Here is an 18,590-nt window from a genome sequence, read left to right as displayed (position 1 = left end):
GTAACAGATCTCTCCATTCCATTAATAAAATAAGGAGTCCTTTTCTTCCTTGGAATATGTTAGAAACTTTTTTATAATATATAAAAATTAAGTAAATATTAAAATGTTTCAGATTTAAATTTTATGGGGAGAGGTGGGGAATGAAAGCCATTTCTAGGGGAATCTAATTATCCCAAGGGGTGCTCAAGCTCCACCAAACTTAGAAACATTCTGTTGGTGGATAGGTCATTCCATTATCAAACATTGGAGCTTGCATAGGCTCAACTTAAATATGAAATTAAAGAAAAAAAAATAAACAAATTACTTAAGGAAGATTAAAAATCACTTATTACATTGAAATCATCAACCTTAGAGAGAATTTCCGTATAAAAAAATGTTGTAGTTAGGCCTTCAGTGTAACAAAATCAAGAAAAGTAATGTCAAAGATACATTATAATTATATTAGTGTAAATGAATCTTAACCTCGGATCTATCAAGCACAAAACATAGAAAAAAATGAACATAAATTTAAACCTTCTTGAAAATGCAAAAACATTAAAAAGTTTTAAACCTCAATCATAAAGCAATCATTATCATACATTATCATATACTATAGTGGCATTCTCTGAGCATTGAATGTCGCTCAAACCACTATATTCAGAAATAAGCATCACTTCCGCCCAAACTTGACCCAACGTTATTGAAGTATACCCTTAGTTCTTTGAATGTAAATGCTCTGTACACGCAAGGGATTTTGTGATCAATCAATTGTTGAGGAGCGTTATTTCAACTTTGTCTTACACAAACATAAAGAAGGAAATTGACAACCTCCTCGGTTTACATCCTCCATACACCACACGGTGTTCTATACTGCGGTATTTGCAATTACTCCACATGATGTAGGAGCATCCAATTAGGGAGGCGACAGCAGGACATGCTGTTTTAAGAACTTTTTATTTTTTTTTAATTTACTTTTCAGTTTACTTTTATTGTTATTTCTTTTCAAGAAGGCTGTCACAGTCAATGTCGTTACTTTTTATTTTTTGAGAGTAAATATATTAGGGAATAGTCTTAAATAAATTAATACTTGAATAACAAAAAAAGGGAATGTAATTGCAAATTGCGACTGCAGGTAGTTCCTCAACTGAATGAGGCTACCAACACCTTAAATACACAATCAAAAGATGAACAAAGGGTTGCTGCCAACAAAGAAGAATAGAAACCAAAGAATGTAAACTCTGACAGAATATTTTAAAACAGTAAAGAGAAGCATTTTAGGTATCAAACAATTGTTATTATGAATGACTATAGTCTGGTACTGTGAACGAAATTAACTACATTATTGAGGCGCTGCTAACAAAACTATGCATCAGGTCAAAGCAACTAAACACTGCAAGAGAATTCTTTCAAGTACTTCACGAAAGCAAATAATTGAAATTCTTACAAGTAGAAGATTTATCATTTCTATAAATATATATACATACATTGCATAAATATTTGTTATAGTTCAGAGACAGCATCGAGTAACCCAACACAAGTTTAGAGCATAAGGCATAGTGCCTTCCAAAAAAAAGACATAGAATTTCCAAATAGTCCTCAGATATTTCCATTAAATACCAAGAAGAGTTCTTGTGACCCAGGACCGACTAAACAAGCAGAGGTGGGACCACGCTCAACAACCAGAACCGAAATGTACAAAAATTGCATTCAAATTCACAACCAAAATCTCAACAGAGCCACGATCACCAACGACCAACTAATGACCTAGAACTTTCGACAGATAAACAGAACTGAGGACCAACAAAAATGAGACTTCGTCTCTACAAAAACAACCTACAGGACTGTATAAGATAAATAGGAAGGACCCTGCCTGGTTCAAGTGGAGACCAGAATGGAAGAGCGAAGAAACAGTAACCATCAAGGACCAAACCCTTGCCACCACCACAGAGGAGCGAATTACCTACATAGTCAAGAGACAACGATTAGAGAGGCAGCATAACCAGTTATATGGAGAATAAACCAAGAGAAGGGTAAAGATGAGTACCCTAGAGGTTACCTGAAGTGGAGGGTAGGTTCCATAGTCGAAGCCAGGACCAACAGCACACCAAACAGTGATAGCCCTTAAGGTGAGCCAAACCACTAGAAACTGTAAACCACCACCAAGACCAATAATGTTCGAGCCATGGCCACAGAGCCACGAAACCCCAGCTGCTCACAGGGAGCAGAATTATTAGCAGAAGAAAAGCAAAGAGGGAGCCTGAAATCGGAGCAGAGAGGTTACCTTGTGTTAGAGTCGAACTGTCGACAGGGAAGTCGAGCTGAGGACCTGACAAGAATGTGCACCATAAACATAGTCAAATGCAGCAGAGACAAACCAGAAGTGTAGCAAACCAACTAAAATTACAGAGAAATCACTGCATACCCAGGACGGACACAAAGCCCAACATTGTTTCGAAAAACCACAGAATAAGCAGCCACCAAACTCGTCGATACAACGTCTTAACATTACCCAGTAATAGAGAACCAAAGCTGAGGCCAGAACCAACAGACAGTGGGAGGCAGAGAGCCATTACCGTCGGGCGGAAGGAACCAAGTAAGGGCACAGAGGAGCAAAGTGAAACCAGCAGCAAAAATAACCCAAGCTACAACCAAAACTCGCGCCATAGAACCATAACACGGTGACCAAGACAACCTCAAAAAGGTGGCGGAGTTAATGCTCCATTAAAACCTCACCAAAAACCCCAGTTGTTTACAAGCGCGGGAAGGGATCACGTGGGCCAGTTGCCACGAAGGAACCCACCTCAGCTTTTGGGGTGGGTCATCACCACATCTGCCATTTACAAACATCATTCAATTATATTGTATTTTACTTCTCAAACATATTACTAATTTTCAAAGAAAGATGTGTTGCAGTGTTTGATCTGTAGACAGTCGCCGATATTAATAGCAAAGGATCCAGGCAAGGGCTTTGTATTGACCCACTCTCCTTCCTTTGTTTGGATCTGAAGACCACTGACATCATCTTGGTACAAAATAGTAAGGCAACCAATGTCTGTATGAGCTTCATAGAATATCTGATGATCCTTAGTTTTTGCTTCCAGGTTTTTGTTATTATGATAGAAATTCATGCGGATTTTGAATTCACAATTTTCGAAGGGGTCTGATCTGTAGTGTTTAGAGACGTCGCGACCCAAACTAGAAATAATGAGTTTTAGGATCTCATGTGACAACTCCCTCAACTCGCCTTTATATTTTTGGATATGCTGGTTTCATCGAAACAAATTATCAGATAAAATGAACAAAACAAATCACCAGCTCAACAAAACATCCTAATTATTTAGATTTTTCTAAAATCTTTATCATGTTCAATATATCAGCCTGATGGGAGTGGGCAGGAAATTGAATTAGTGACTTCACATCAAAAAAATACTTTAATAGATGACCGTCTATCTAAAACCTAGTAAGTCTCAATCTCCTCCCTGTCTAAGTTAAAATGAAATTATATTAGTATTATATAATCTATATATAGATAATGATCAAAATTACATAATTTGAAGAAAAAAGAAAGGAAAATCAATGTTTCAAAAACATACCAAAATTTATGATTTCCTTGGGGCCACAACTTGGAAGAGACTTGATGGAATATATGGTCATTGGGAAGAATCATGCTCTCAGGCACCGATTCTTTTCCCATGGGACGTATCTCCGACTGGATATAACCAGTAAAGAAAGTTGGTAAAATGACCTTTTCTTTGATATCAGTTGGTAGTGAAAACATATCCCGAGCAATGGAATCTACTGTTCTAATAAGAGTTGGGTTGATTCCATGGTTGATCACATGGAAAAACCCCAATTGTTGGCAAGCGTCCCTCAAATTTTGAAGCTCTTCATCGCTTCCCCTCACTTGTTGCTCATTGCTTTCTGCTTTGGATTTCCAGTGAAGGGCAGCAAGATTGATAATTGGGAGATCTAATTCCGTGCTTCAAAAACCTGATTCAACAATGGGATTTAATGGACTTCAAGACAAAAAAAGGGCTATACACTTGGACAAATAACAGAATAGGGGAGGAGCATATCTCAGCCAGGCTCGACAGATTCCTCCTTCAGAGTTCCTTCCTCTCCGGGAAGATGATCATTTCCACAAAAAATCTACCAAAGTGGAACTTAGACCATAAAACCATCCTCCTACTGATGGAAGAAGAAGAAAACCTGGGACCAATCCCCTTCCGGTTCAGCCCACTATGGGAAAACAGGGAAGGGTTTCTGGACACAGTGAATAAGGCTTGGTCCATTCATGTTCAAGGATCACCCAGCTATGTTTGGGAGTAAAAGATAAAAGCCACCAAAATTGCCTTGAAGCACTAGATAAAAAAGTCCATAGTCTCTCCCACTGCCCAAAGAAAAAAAAGCACAAAGCAGTTGTTGGATCTCCAAATAGGCCTAGAGCCTCAAGACATAACTAGAGCATAGATTCACAGGGAGCAAGAACAACCAATCAGCACACTCTAGACATTTAGAGAAGAGGAAGAATATTTGAGGCTCAAGTCCTCAGATCCATACTACAAAGCTTTGGCATAATGTTTGGGACCCATTTGAACTCCAAAAAATCAACTTCTTCTATTGGACTCTCATGCACAGGAGGACCCTCATTGGGGAAAACCTAGAGAAAAGAGGAATCATTGGTCCACACAGATGCCCCCTCTGCTGCAAGGACCAGGAAACGATTAATCACCTATTCGTAGACTGCCCCTTTTCTCAAGAGGTTTGGTTGCAAGCTACCGTGAGGCTCAATGTCCAATTCCCTCATAAATTTTCAGTGGTTAGTCTTTTCACAACTTCGAAAGATCGCTATCCATACCCTTTGAACATCGAATCAACTTGGACTAAAATCTTGAATTCAATCCCAAAATATATCTGCTGGGGAATCTAGTTGGCTAGGAATGAAGCCATCTTCAACAATAGACTTCAATCCACCAACACAGTCACTGCCAAGGCCAAAGCCTTGCTGTTGGAAAGTCTTGAAAATAGACCTTATAAGTCAGACAACAACCTTCTCCCTGAAGAGCTTAGCTGGTTAGGTGATTCCCTAAGACGGGCAAGAATCAAGATGAATATCTCCTTGACTAGCCATAATCCAGAGTGGCGTCTCCAGATCTCTGAGATGGAATTCCAAAAATCGTGGAAAAATCAAGGAAAAGTCATGATTTTTCGATGGAGCCTCCAAAGGAAACCTGGGGATATTAGGGGCAAGAGGAATAATTTACTCCATAGATGGACAAAAACAGGACAGCTATAGTTGGGGTCTAGGTCAGAGCACCAATAACTAGGCAGAGATCTTAGGTCTGCTAAAATCTTGTCAGGTGGCTCAAAGGAACATAGGGAAAAACCTTCAAATCTTCGGGGACTCTGAAATCCTGATTAAAACCCTTAATAAGAGCGATCAACTCAACAACCCTGCTCTAATCAAGACCCTAGAAAGAATAAGAAATTTGACTCATAACTTCACATCGTGCTCATTCTATCATGTCTTACAAGCTTAGAACGAAGAAGCCAACATAATGGCCAACAAAGGATGTCTTTTGGCCCAAGGTATGATGGTGAACGATGACGAGAACATAGAAAGGCACCCAATCCATTAACAGGCAAGGAGCGTCGTCCAAGGGCAGAACCTGCAGAACAAAGGCGGGCTCATAGGCTTTTCGCTGTTTGCATGGGCGAGCTGAGATAGGAGTAAAAGCAGGGTGCATAATGGATTTCACTCAGAGGACAATTTTGATGGACGAGGGGCAAATACTCAGGGATGGGGAAGATCTGACGGTCATAGTGTGCTGGGAAAGATGGGGGTTTAAATATGCAGGGAGTGGTAAGTGGTTTTCATCACAACACTTCTCGTTGCTGGGCAATTTTTCCAGTATCGGATGCGATTCGACTCACAACCTGACGCATGGCAGGACAAAACCGCCCATCTTCCGTGCCCCTGAGGTGACAATGGTTGGACAACAAACTGACGCGATAAGCATCAGATCCGGGCAAGGGAAGATCTGACAGTTTTCGTGCAGTTTTCATGGCGAGGTCTTATCCTTGCAATGGGGCCAGGCACGGAGATGGGTCCCAGTTAAAGCAAGGTCAACTAGGGACGTGACAAGCGTTGGATTTGGGTGGAGTTGATCCATCGACGATCGCGCTTTGAAAAATAAAGGGAGTTATTTCGCCAAGAGTGGTAAGTGAGTTTGTTCGCACCACTCTTGGCTGCTTGACAATATTTTTGAATCAGACACGATTCCACTCCGGGGCCAACACATGGCAATATAAAATCGCCCATATGGCGCGCTCCTAAATAATTAAGGTTCAAAATATGCATCGAATCTGGGCAGGAGAAGATCTGACGATTATCCTGTGTCGAGATCGGCAGGGGTTAACTCTATAGTGGGGCCGGGTACAGGGGATAACACAAATTTTAATCAAAATAATTTTAATTTTACGGGTTGGTATTTTGGCCCATAGAACATAGTGTATGTGGGTTTCAACTTAACCTAGGAATGTACCAAAGCTTCAAAGAAAAGAGGACCATAGTCAAGCAAGGATAGGAGATCTCTTTTGCGCCTGAATTCTCACACTTTTCTGCACTCGAGGTTGTTTGGCTTGCCCAACTTCTTCTTATTAATAAAATTCAACTGTTTCTATTAAAAAAAACATGGTAAAAACCGATGCCGTAGTCTAACTAGACAGGGGAATTGCCTGGAAAGTTATGGAAATTTCGGTCATATTTAGAGAAAATCCAGCAAGGATTTTTGTAAATCCAAGTTATAGTTGTTAAACTTCAAAATTTTAGGTGTTCTAGCTGTTTTTGATGGTGCTGATTCCATTTCCACCATCAAAAACACGATTCAAACACTGTCTCTACAAGATTTTTTGAAAAAAATTTCCCCGGATTCCAACCACTTTTGGTCGTCCAGGCATTCCTCCTCCTCGGTAGACGACTCCAAAATCAACCATAATAAAATACAAATATATAATAGTAAAAATCAATCATAATAAAATACAAATATATAATAATAATAAAATACAACATATAATAAATAATTAATGATTATATAATAAATAATTAATGATGACGAATCCTTTCATGTGATCACAAGATGAACATGAATGAGCTTATTGAGACACTTGGCATCATGCAGCAACATCCGTGTAGCATCCAGTTTGTCATCAAATATTCTTTGATTGATTAAGGGACAACAAACTTTGAAGCCACGTAAGAATTAAACAGATAATTTGATTTTTTAAGGTACATAGACTTTGATGTATATGGCATAGCATTGTTTATTATTTTGTTTCATTTACACTTAGCAATGTCCCGTAACTACTCGAATAAATAGAAATAACTTACATTACTAAAGTAGGGTAAAGGGTTTAAATATAAGTATTATCTTGAGGGGTTTAGAGAAGATTATGATAATTTTAATTTGATTTGTGTCGGTTAATTTAATCAAAGTAGGATAGTTTTATTTGAGTTACGTTGGTTAATTCCTTTTTTTAATTGACTTAAATTTTTCATTTTTCTTATTTTTATATTTAATAAGTTTTATTAATTAAAATGTTAATAGATATATTATGTTGAAACATAAATGAAGAGGTTGTGAAATGATATATGAAAGTTATGATGTATTGAACAAAATTAATATTGTAAAAATGCATATAGACAAATTTAAGGGCTGGTGTAAATATTTTAAAAAATTATTTAACACAATTTTAAAAGTTATTTAAACTTAGAGATATAGATAAAGAGAATGTGAAACGATACATGAAAACTATAAAGCATCTCCATAAAACTAATATTGTGAAAATGTACATAGATAAAGTGAGAGGCTAGTGTAAATATTTTTAAAAGTTATTTAGCATATAACTTTAAAAATGATTTAAAGCTATAAATATAGATGAAGAGGTTGTGAAATGATGTATGAAACTTATGAAGCATTGCATATAACTAATATTGTGAGAATGCACATAGATAAGGTTAAGGTTAAGGCCAATGTAAATAATTTTAAAAGTTATTTAGAGATATAGATGAAGAAGATGTGAAATGATATACGAATGTTATGAAGCATTGCGCAAAATTAATATTTTGAGAGAATATATAAATGAAATTAGGGGTTAGTGTAAATAATTTTTAATATTCTCACATAGATAAAGTTAGGGGTTAGTGTAAATACTTTTAAATATTTTCATATAGATAAAGTTATAAGTGAGTAAGTTTCGTAAATAATTTTAAAAGTTATTGAGCACATAACTTTAAAAGTTATTTAAGGCTAGTATATATATATACGATGGATGCATAATTTTTAAAAATTATTTAGGATATTATAATTTATTTATTTCAATTATATGTTTATCAATAATAATTTTAATATTTATATTGGAATTAAATTTTTAATTTAATAAATATGTTATTATAATGTAATTTACAAATTTAGAAAATAATAAATTTTTTATTTTATTTTAAAAATCAAATTAATATACAATTTTCGTTATTCTAATTAGAAAGACTTTATTGTTTGATTAGTATCAGGAATTATAATCTTTAGCAATGTAGGGAGTAATAAACAAAATAATGTAGAAATAGAAGAGTATCAACCTATTACATCAATTATTAACCATATGGATAATCAATGTATTAAAAAAAAAATTAGATAAGAAATGACTTTTAGTATAAGAAAACCAAGAAAAGTAATGTCAAAAACATCATTTGTAATAATAATGATATTAGTGTAGATATCTTAACTTCTGAATCTATCAAACACAGAGAAAGATCCAAAGAAATGTAAGCCTCCTTTAAAATAGAAATCTTAAAAAAAATATTTGCACCTCAAACATAATGCAATGATAATCATATACTATAGTGGCATTTTTTGAACATTGAATATTGCTCAAAGTCCACTATGTAAAAATTCTCACTGTAGATTAACCTGATAATGCAATATACTAAAGCAAAATACTTTAATCTACTTCTACAATCAAACTTGCGGAAGCTTAATAGATTTGACCAAGATCAAGTAGAACACATTTTTTTCCGAAGAAAGAAAATTCATAATTTCTATTAATAAGAAATTACATGCTGTTGATGCCCGAAGGCATATGCTGTAATGTGGCACACATCCACTATCAAAATTAGTTGCAGTATTAACCCCAAAGGGTGTAGAGTTTTTAGGTGCTGAGACCTTCAAGAAAAATTTAGAAGTAGTGCGTCTGTACATAAAGAGTTCCTATTTACTAGCATATACTGAAATATATACACTGTATAATAAAAAAGTTGTGATCATCCTCAATCTGATATAGAGGCCACTGCCTCACTGGAGAGCCCCATCTATATATGGCCTGTGAAAATATTAGTATGTCCCTACTGGAGAAATTTCCTCGATCATCCACTCGCCTAGAGGACGATTCGTCGCTTCTTTCGAAAGCTGGTCAGCAGTTCCATTTCTTTCCCTGTAGATATGAGAAACAGATATCTGGTCAAAAAATGTTTTGAAAAAAACAATTTCTTCCAAGATATGTTTCAATGAGTAAGCATGACAAAGAGACATGTTGTTACACCAATCAATCACAGTCTTTGAATCGCCAAATATTTGATATTAGGATTAATAAATCACTTATTAATATTTAAAATTTAAATGTTATATTTAATAAAAAAGATAAAATTGTTAGATATCAAATTTATTAGGAAATTGATATATAAGAACATTATATAATATGTATCTTAAGTTATTATCTATAAGCAAGGGCTATCTCATATTTTTAAATATACTCATAATATGATGGTATTACAAATATAATATTTTTTAGTTATAAAATAGTAGTAATAATAATAATAATCAAATCTTTCAAAGTGTAAATCACTTTTGTAGTGTAAAACTTAAAAAATATTTGTATCTCAAGAGATTTGATTCTTTTGGTTGCCTATAAATCTAGGGTTAAGATGCATTTATAATGGTTCTCTATATGTGTATGTGTGAATCATGTATAAACTCCATGCCGAGCATATATAATATATACATCGCTGACATTGAAATATTATTTTGTTATTAATATATTTTAAGTACAAGTCTCCCTTACACTAAGTTACATATCTCTCTATCTATATCCCCTTACTTTAACAACAACTTTATGATGTGTTAAGATGGATCAAATCTAGTGAGGTGAAAGCCAGTTTCTGAGTACAAAAATTAAGAGATGTTTTCATCTCAACAGATTTGGCTCCTCTAGGTGCTTGATAAATTTAGGGTTAAGATGAATTTATGTTGGTTTTCAATATATATTTTGTACCAAACATGAATAATTTCTATGTTGAAATGGAAGGAATTACATATCTCCTTCATTTTCAATTTCTTTATATACAATATGTATGATTTATGTAAAGAGCATTGAAATATTTTATATGTGGCCTACATCGTCCACATTAAATTATTTTATGGTATTAATATATTTTTAAATACAAATCTCCCTCATGTTGGGAAGTCTCTATATGTATAATACTAAAATATTTTATTTAACCATGCATACTAAAATATTTTTTTAATAAAAATATTAGAATTCTTTTTAGCATCAATATATTTAAATGCCACATATAAACTTCATATTAAGAACTAGATGAGTTTCATATGATGTTAATATCGAAATATTTTACTTAACATCGATATTCAAATTTTTTATGTAAGGCTTACATTGAGATATTTTTTAAACTAAAAGAATTACAAATCTTCCCCATACTTGAAAATATATGTTTTTTTTTTTTTTTTTTTTTTTTTCTAGTTAAGACTAACCTAAGTACCCACGGGGGATTTGGACCGGTGACCTATCGCAAGGAGTGCCTTAACAGTGCACCCATTCACCATCAATCCAAAGCCCCGTGGGCTGAAAATATATGTTTTTATTCTTATTTTTTCAGTTAATTTTATATCTCTATATACCATTGTTATAAATGTTTGTTATTTAGTATGGACATCCAAATATTTTATTTATGGGTGGTAATAAAATAATTTTTTTTGTTATTATTATTATTTTTTAAATACCATATGGCAACTCTATGTTAACGCAAAAATAGTTATATATTTATATATAAGTTTTGATAGAAATTGCAAATTTCTCAAGATTTCAACTGAAAAACAAGAGACAATTCTATTTTACTGATCCACAAAATGGAAATCACAATATAGAACAACATGGATAGACATGCAACAAGCAAAACCACAAGTACACAGTGATTTCTAAGGGAAGCCAACTTGGAAAAACTCCTCAAGCCTCTTTCCATTAATCAGTTGAATAAAGAAACTATTACAATTGCTTGCTCCAAATCTGAGCACAACCTGCAAAAAAAATTTTTTTCTCTCTACTGAATGATAAACTCTGGCCAACACTTAGAAAATTATCTGCTCATCTAGCCTCCTATTTTCTTGCGCAATTCTAGAGGAAATTAACTCCTAAAAGATAGGAATTTCCTCCTACTTTCTTGCGCAATTCCCAAGTATTGATCTTCTGATTGCATGCAACAACTATACACTCAAACTAGTATGCAACGCATGTTACACGGCCTTGTCATCTCCACTTCAGCTGAGGAATTCGAATTCCATGCATGCATTAACTATTTTGGGATGATTGATCAGTTAACTGATAGATCTATGAATTAGACTATTGTTCCATTACACAACTGACCTTAAACTGATTCTATCAATAGTTAGAGGTCAGTTAAATGAATTCAACTAAAAATAACTTAACTAGATTGCTAAATTTTAGTAATCAACACATGCATAACTAGACCCCAAGCCCCTAACTTGAATTTACTGAGCTAACTAAGTGAAAAGAGCCATGTCACACTAGTTAACTACCTCCAAGTTGTCATGTTGATGTGGAATTTTGATTTACTAAATTTAAATAAGGCTAAAGCCAAATTGAGTATTCCTTGCTACATTTTTTTAACACTCCCTCTTAGTAAGAAAGGGATTTTTCACCACCCCTATCGTGTACCTATGGAATTCAAATTTACCTCTTGAAAGTGCCTTTGTCAAGATGTTAGCATCTTGCCCTTCAGTTGGAATGTACTATAGAAACATAATTATCCTCTGCACACAGTCCCACAAATGATGATACTAGATATCAATGTGCTTGTACTTGTCATGAAATAACAGATTCTCAAACAGCTTAATGCAACTATAATTATCACAATACATCACTATCAGATCCATCTCTTGACTGAAAATACCCACAAGTATTTTTCTCATCCATATGGCCTCACATGTTTCTTGATTTGAAACCATTTATTCATCATCTGCTGAGCTGAGTGCCACTAACCTCTGCTTCTTGCTGTACTTGGAAATAATTGCGGACCCAACACTGAAGATAACACCTGAAGCAATTTTCTTGTCTGATGGACTCCCTGCCCAACCTACATTGATGAATCCTTGGAGCTTCACTCTCTATGTCCTCTTGTACCATAATCCATGCTCGGTAGTGCCTCTGAGGTACCATAACACATGTTTTGCAGCCTTCCAATACAACTTGGTAGGCCTCATCATAGCTTGACTAAGCTGGTTTACTACATAACACATGTCATATCTTCTGTTCATAAGATAAATCAAAGACCTTACAAGCTGCCTGTAAATGGTAGCATATGAACTTCTTCACCTGAATTAGAATTCTCCTTCCTTAAGTTTGTAGCTAGAGTTGTGTCCATGGGCTTATAATTATCCATGTGAAATATCTGAAGTGTTTCAGATGCATACTTCCCCTAAGAGACAAACAATTCACGATCACCTTGCCATACTTCTAGCCCGAGGAAGTAATGCATTAAGCCCATGTCTTTCATCTCAAATTCCCTTGCAAGAGCGGATCAACTGCTTATCACCTCTCAATATTAAATTATCAACATAAAAAACAAGAATAATCAACTTACCATCTACCACAATGTGACAGAGGTTCACAATTGCTTCACTTTTGGTGAAGACCAATCCACTAAGATAACTATCGATCTGAGTGTACCATGCTTGGGGAATCTGTTTAAGACCATACAATGCTCTCCTGAGTCTACACACATGTGACTCTTGATCATATGTCTCTAATCCTTCTGGCTTCTCTATGTAAATTTACTCCTCAACAACACCATTGAGAAAGGCGTTCTTCATATCCATCTGTTGTATTTTCCACCCCATCTGTGCAACCAATGCTAGAATGGATCTAATTGAGGAATATCTTGCAACTGGTGTAAAATTTTCCTCATAGTCCACTCCCTCTACTTGAGAGAATCCTTTGTCCACAAATTTGGTCTTGCACTTCTCGATGCTCCTATGAACCGCATGTTTCACTTTATATATCCATTTGGAACAAACCACTGATCTCCCTTTTGGTATCGACACCATCTCCCATACACTATTCTTCATGATGAATTTGTATTATTCCACCATGGCATCAACCCAAATAGGTTGAGAAACTGCTTCCTAAAATGAAGACAACTATGTCTCAATGAACTCTTTCATGAGAGCCATGTACTTAGTCTACCTATCAGGTTACCTCCTTTGTTTGCACTATGATGTAGGGGCTCCCACATTCTCCCTAACATCTTGTAGTAATCTATCATCTTCTCTGGTTCTCTTTCTCCTCTCTATGGAAGATTCTGGTTGAGTGGTACCTCCACTCTGCCTCCTTTCTGCTCCACTACATGTGGCTACTCCACAACCTTCTAAAGCTCATCCTAAGGCTCCCCCTTTGGAGCTAGAAGCTCCTGCTTTGGTGGGATACCTAACTCTCATTCCAGAGAGCATCACATAGCCTTCTCCACATCGAACTTGACATCTCTCCTCACAACTATCATCCTCAGTGAAGTTAAATACACCTTGTAATTGTGTGGAGTTTTGACATATCCTACAAAAAATCCCTACTTTGTTGTAGGCTCAAGTTTCTTTCTCAAATCCTTGGAGGCGTGACAATAAAATGAGGCTCGAAATTTTTTGAAATGAGTCACATCAGGCTTTCCCCCAGAGAAAGCTTCCTCTAATGTGATCATGCCAAGTATTCTATGATGACTCCAGTTCTGCAAGTAGACTGTTGTGTTGCATGCTTCTACCCATAGATGCAATGGCGGCCCATGATCATGCAACATGTCTCTTGCTGCTCCCAATATGCTCTTGTTCTTCCTCTCATCTACCCCATTCTGCTTTGGGTTATGGGGTGCTATCAGCTCTCTTCAAATACCTTCTTTGGCACATAAATCCTTGAAGACATTCAAAACAAATTAACCTCCATTTTCGCTCCTAAGAGCCTTCATATTCCTCCTCTTCTTCTTCTAAACTAATGCATTGAATTCAACAAATTTTGAGAAAAATTCCTCCTTCTTCTGCATGAAGAAGATCCAACATTTTCTAGAGAAATTTTCAATAAAATAACATAGTACTCATTTTCTTATGGAGGTTGTAGAAAAAGGTCCACAAACATTAGAGTGGATTCACTCTAGGATTACATCTTCTCTGCTATCTTGGCCATGGAATGCGGATTTGACATATTTCCTCTTTGTGCAACCCTTGCAAAGATCCTATTGGTTAAGGGATCCTTTACGGATACCGATGCTAATTTACTACATGATTTTTAACGCACCATGATGTAGATGACCCAATCTCCTGTGCCAAAGTTCTACAACATCTCGACTCTGCACCTTTTATGCCTTGCTTCTCAATGCAACACATTCTCCCACCTCAAGTTTGTATAGGTTTTTGACTCAAACTCCAATCTGCTTCACTTTCCCGGTAACTATGTGCCTCAAAACGGATTTCCCTTTACTGAAAATAACATCATAACCTCTATCCTCTAATACTGCTATAGAGATCAAGTTCTTCTTTAGCCTAGGTACAAACATAAAATCTTTGAGGTGAAGACGAGGGCTTCACTAGCGGATAAATACCATACCATGTGCATTCATATTGGGGGATATGTATTGACGAAAAAATGACATAATATATTGGGGGATGTATAGGGGTAAAGGGTTTTTATATTAACAGGTATAAAAACTAGAGATCAAATTTAATGAAAAAATATAAAGGGGGGAGGCTTCCTCCCTCTCAAAGGTGACAATACCAATTTCTGTAGCACTCTACCTCCCGTCATCCCCCAATTCGACATGCATCTCGATATCCTTCTCCTCCATGCTACTGAAAAACTCCTTGCACCCTATCAGATGGAACAAGGAACTGGAATCAAGGTACCACACACTCTCCATAATAGTGTTGGCCATGCATGCTATTACAATGAATTCTAATTCTAACTGATGGAGGAACTAGTGGAAGGTCAAGTTTTGGAAGTGGAACATCAACCACACTGAGTGATCATCTAGATAACTAATAAATCAACCCAAATTAACTCATGCATGTAGATAATCTGAGTTACCCAATTGCGATTGGAGTTCAAGGCAAATGTACTATTGATTGTAAACTATTCCAAGCTGTATAGGTAGTGCATGTAGTGATAGAATTGACCTAAAGTAATTGCGCAATCCAGATGTGGAAAATTCCTATTAAATAGGGGCCTAATTCCCAAGGGAACAATGCAAGGAATTAGGAGCTTGGAGGGCTTAAAAATTGGCTAAGTGTTTCCCAAAGCCAATCAGTCATGCAGACGGATAGAAAATACAGTTGCAGGGTGTGCTCAAGCTTGAGAAAGCGTATGTATTTCTTCTCTATTCTATAATTAATATAATATAGATAGTAAGGGGGTTTGAGAAGTTGCTTTCCCCTAGATATATTTATGTGCATATGTGATGTTTCCTTTTTCATGTCTATGAGTCTTGTTCTATATGGTGAATTAACTTCCAAAGATTACTAGAGTAGCTTCATGTCTTGTGATTTAGCAAATTTCATTAGTATTGAATCTACACAATAATTTCTACGTTTAGCCACTTTTGTTTTCATTCATGGCCAATAAAAAACTTTCATAAGTGTTCTGATAATTTTTTGATAGCCTAGATGAATTGAAAAGGGCCTCTTATAATGTTCATCTAGGATCAATTGTTTAATTATGTGCACATTTGGGATATAAATGTTGTTTTTGAAAGTCAAGAAACCATCACTATCCAAAGAAAAATATGTTCTATTAGGCCAGTTTCATTTATCAATTTAGTATTCTTGATCTTCTATGGTTGTAGTCCTAATCTATTCATTAATAATTGTTTTACTATTGCTAGTAGAGATCACATAAATCTGATTTAAACTTTTTCTCAATGCATCTGCAATTTTATTTTCTTTTCCCTTGATGTGTTTGATTTCAAAAATCAATTCATTAAGGAAAGCCATCCACCTTGTTTTCATTGAATTTAAATATGGTTGGCTAAATAAATATTTCAGGCTAATATAATCAATTATTAATGTGAATTTATTACCCAAAAGATAGTGTCACCACATTTTTAAAGCATGCATTACCGCAACTAACTCTAGGTCATACAAAACATAATTATTTTCATGCTCCTTTAGCTTCCTAGACTCATAAGATATAACATGGTTATCTTTCATTAACACTCCACCTAATTCCTCCAAACAAGCATATTTACACATTGTATAATCTTTATTGGGAAAAAAAAGCCTTAAGATTGGGAGCTATGATTAACAAATATTTCAATCGATCAAAGCCTTATTGACACTTTTGGGTATAGATAAATCTAACTCATTTCTTTTGTAAGGATGTTATAAGGTAGGAAAACTTAGAGAAACCTTCAGTGATCCTATGTTAATAACATATAATTCTCATAACAGATCTCATGTTAGGTATATCTTTAGGAATATGCCAATAGATAATAGCCTTGACTTTTTCAAGGTCTACCATGATTCGCACTTTAGATATCAGATGCACCAAATACTGAATCCGATCTTGGTAAAACTCATATTTACTAAATTTGGCATATAGATGATGATCCTTCTTTTCCTTTCTAGCCAATGCAAAGTTTTCTTTATCCTCGCTCTTGGATGAAGTCCCATATTTGGTATTCTGCCTTATTTCCTCCTGCACCAAGTCGGACGATAAGCGCTCCAAACTTGGTATTTTATCCCTCCCATTCACTAAATCTTGATGGTTATGCTAGCTCTTGGGAAGGCCCAAAAGGGATAGAGTTATAAAGTCTTCTTCAGGGACATTGACACTAACCCTACCAAGTTCATCACGACACTATGTAAACTTGCTCAGATACTACGGAATTGTGTCATTCTTCTCCATCTTGATACTTCAAAGTTTATCCTTGAGTGCCAACTTCTTATGGTGACTACTATTCTTGAATAATTCTATTAGTGCTTTCCACATTGGGAACCAAGTTTATTTTCCGTGGAGATTCGAGATAGTATGATCTCGTACTCCCTCCAAGATTATTCTCCTCAACTTGGCCACATCATTCTTCCACTCAGCAAGGTTCTGAGCATAAGATGCTTGAGGTTTTGAAACATCTGTCTTGATGTATTCTAGTAACCCATTGCCATATAATACTGCCTCAATGCGGCCCTTTCATGCAACACAATTTGAGGTGCCTTCCAAGGCATAATCTAGCCCTAGTCTATTGAAATCCATCTTTTCAGTCCTAAAGAAAACTTTCCACACTAATCTACAAAATCGAACTTCTGAGTAAAAACTTGAAATTTCTTCTTTTGTTGTGAATTCATCTCTGATACCATGTAGGAATTATGATGTAGATTTGAAATTGCTCATGAAATTTACTAAATCACAAGACTCGAAGCTACTCTACTACTTTGCAGACATTAATTCACAACTTAGAACACAAATCATTGACATGCAAAAGAAAACATCACACATGCACAAAGATTTATCTAGGGGAAAGAAATTGCTCAAAACCCCTTCCTATCTTTATTGCATTAATCAAAGAATAAATATGAATACATATGCTTTGATTAGGGATCAATGTTTTAGCTAAAACATTAAAGTGATCATAATTACTTCAGACATGAATGAATGGATAGAGTTCATCTCTAGCTTTCCAACACTGCAAACGGTTCAAAAAATCGACATCGTATGGAAAAGTTAGAGCTTCTGCAAGTTTGGTAAAAAGAAAGCCCCCCGGGTCCAGCCCCCACCCCATGTGACCAAGCGCCTGAACCAGGAGCTAGGGGCCAACTATTAAGCGGGATTAGTGTGCCACTAATCACTTTGTCATTTAATTAAGTCGTAACTAAGTTGGCGGAATTTATGGCGGAGCTAGTAAATCTGGAACCGCCACCAAACTTGGTGGACCTAACTGGCAGTTCTCCAGATTTAGAGGAGGTTTTCTAGGAAAAACCATTTGAGCCATAACTTACCAATTATCAACCAAATTTCGAAAATGAATAGTCATTTTTGGCTAATTGGCAAGTTGGGAGTTCATTGGAGCATGTTTCAGAGGCAGAAGAAGTCATCTACAAGTGTTTTGTTCACTTGAAGATTTTTGAAGCCTAGGGCCACCAGGTGTTGAAGGTCATTCCCAAAGCAGCTGGTAACCAAATTGAGTAAAAAAATAGTCATTTTTTATAGATTTGAATGTGTTAAACTCATTGGATCATGTTTCATAGGCAGAAGAGGTCATATATAGGTGTTTCTTTTTC

The 18,590-nt window shown here is 35.6% G+C and overlaps 1 pseudogene; it reads right to left on the bottom strand.

Moving 5' to 3' along the window:
* Window positions 1–636: 636 nt before the first annotated feature.
* Window positions 637–5,726, bottom strand: LOC149154430 (C4-beta,C20-epoxidase-like; annotated as a pseudogene).
* Window positions 5,727–18,590: the final 12,864 nt, after the last annotated feature.

Source organism: Pinus tabuliformis, chromosome 9 (genome assembly GCF_031772625.1).
Source record: "Pinus tabuliformis cultivar Carrire ecotype Pingquan chromosome 9, CPIR1, whole genome shotgun sequence".
Lineage (NCBI taxonomy): Eukaryota > Viridiplantae > Streptophyta > Pinopsida > Pinales > Pinaceae > Pinus > Pinus tabuliformis.
Note: the sequence above shows the minus strand (reverse complement) of the source record. Positions and strands in the feature narration are given on the sequence as shown.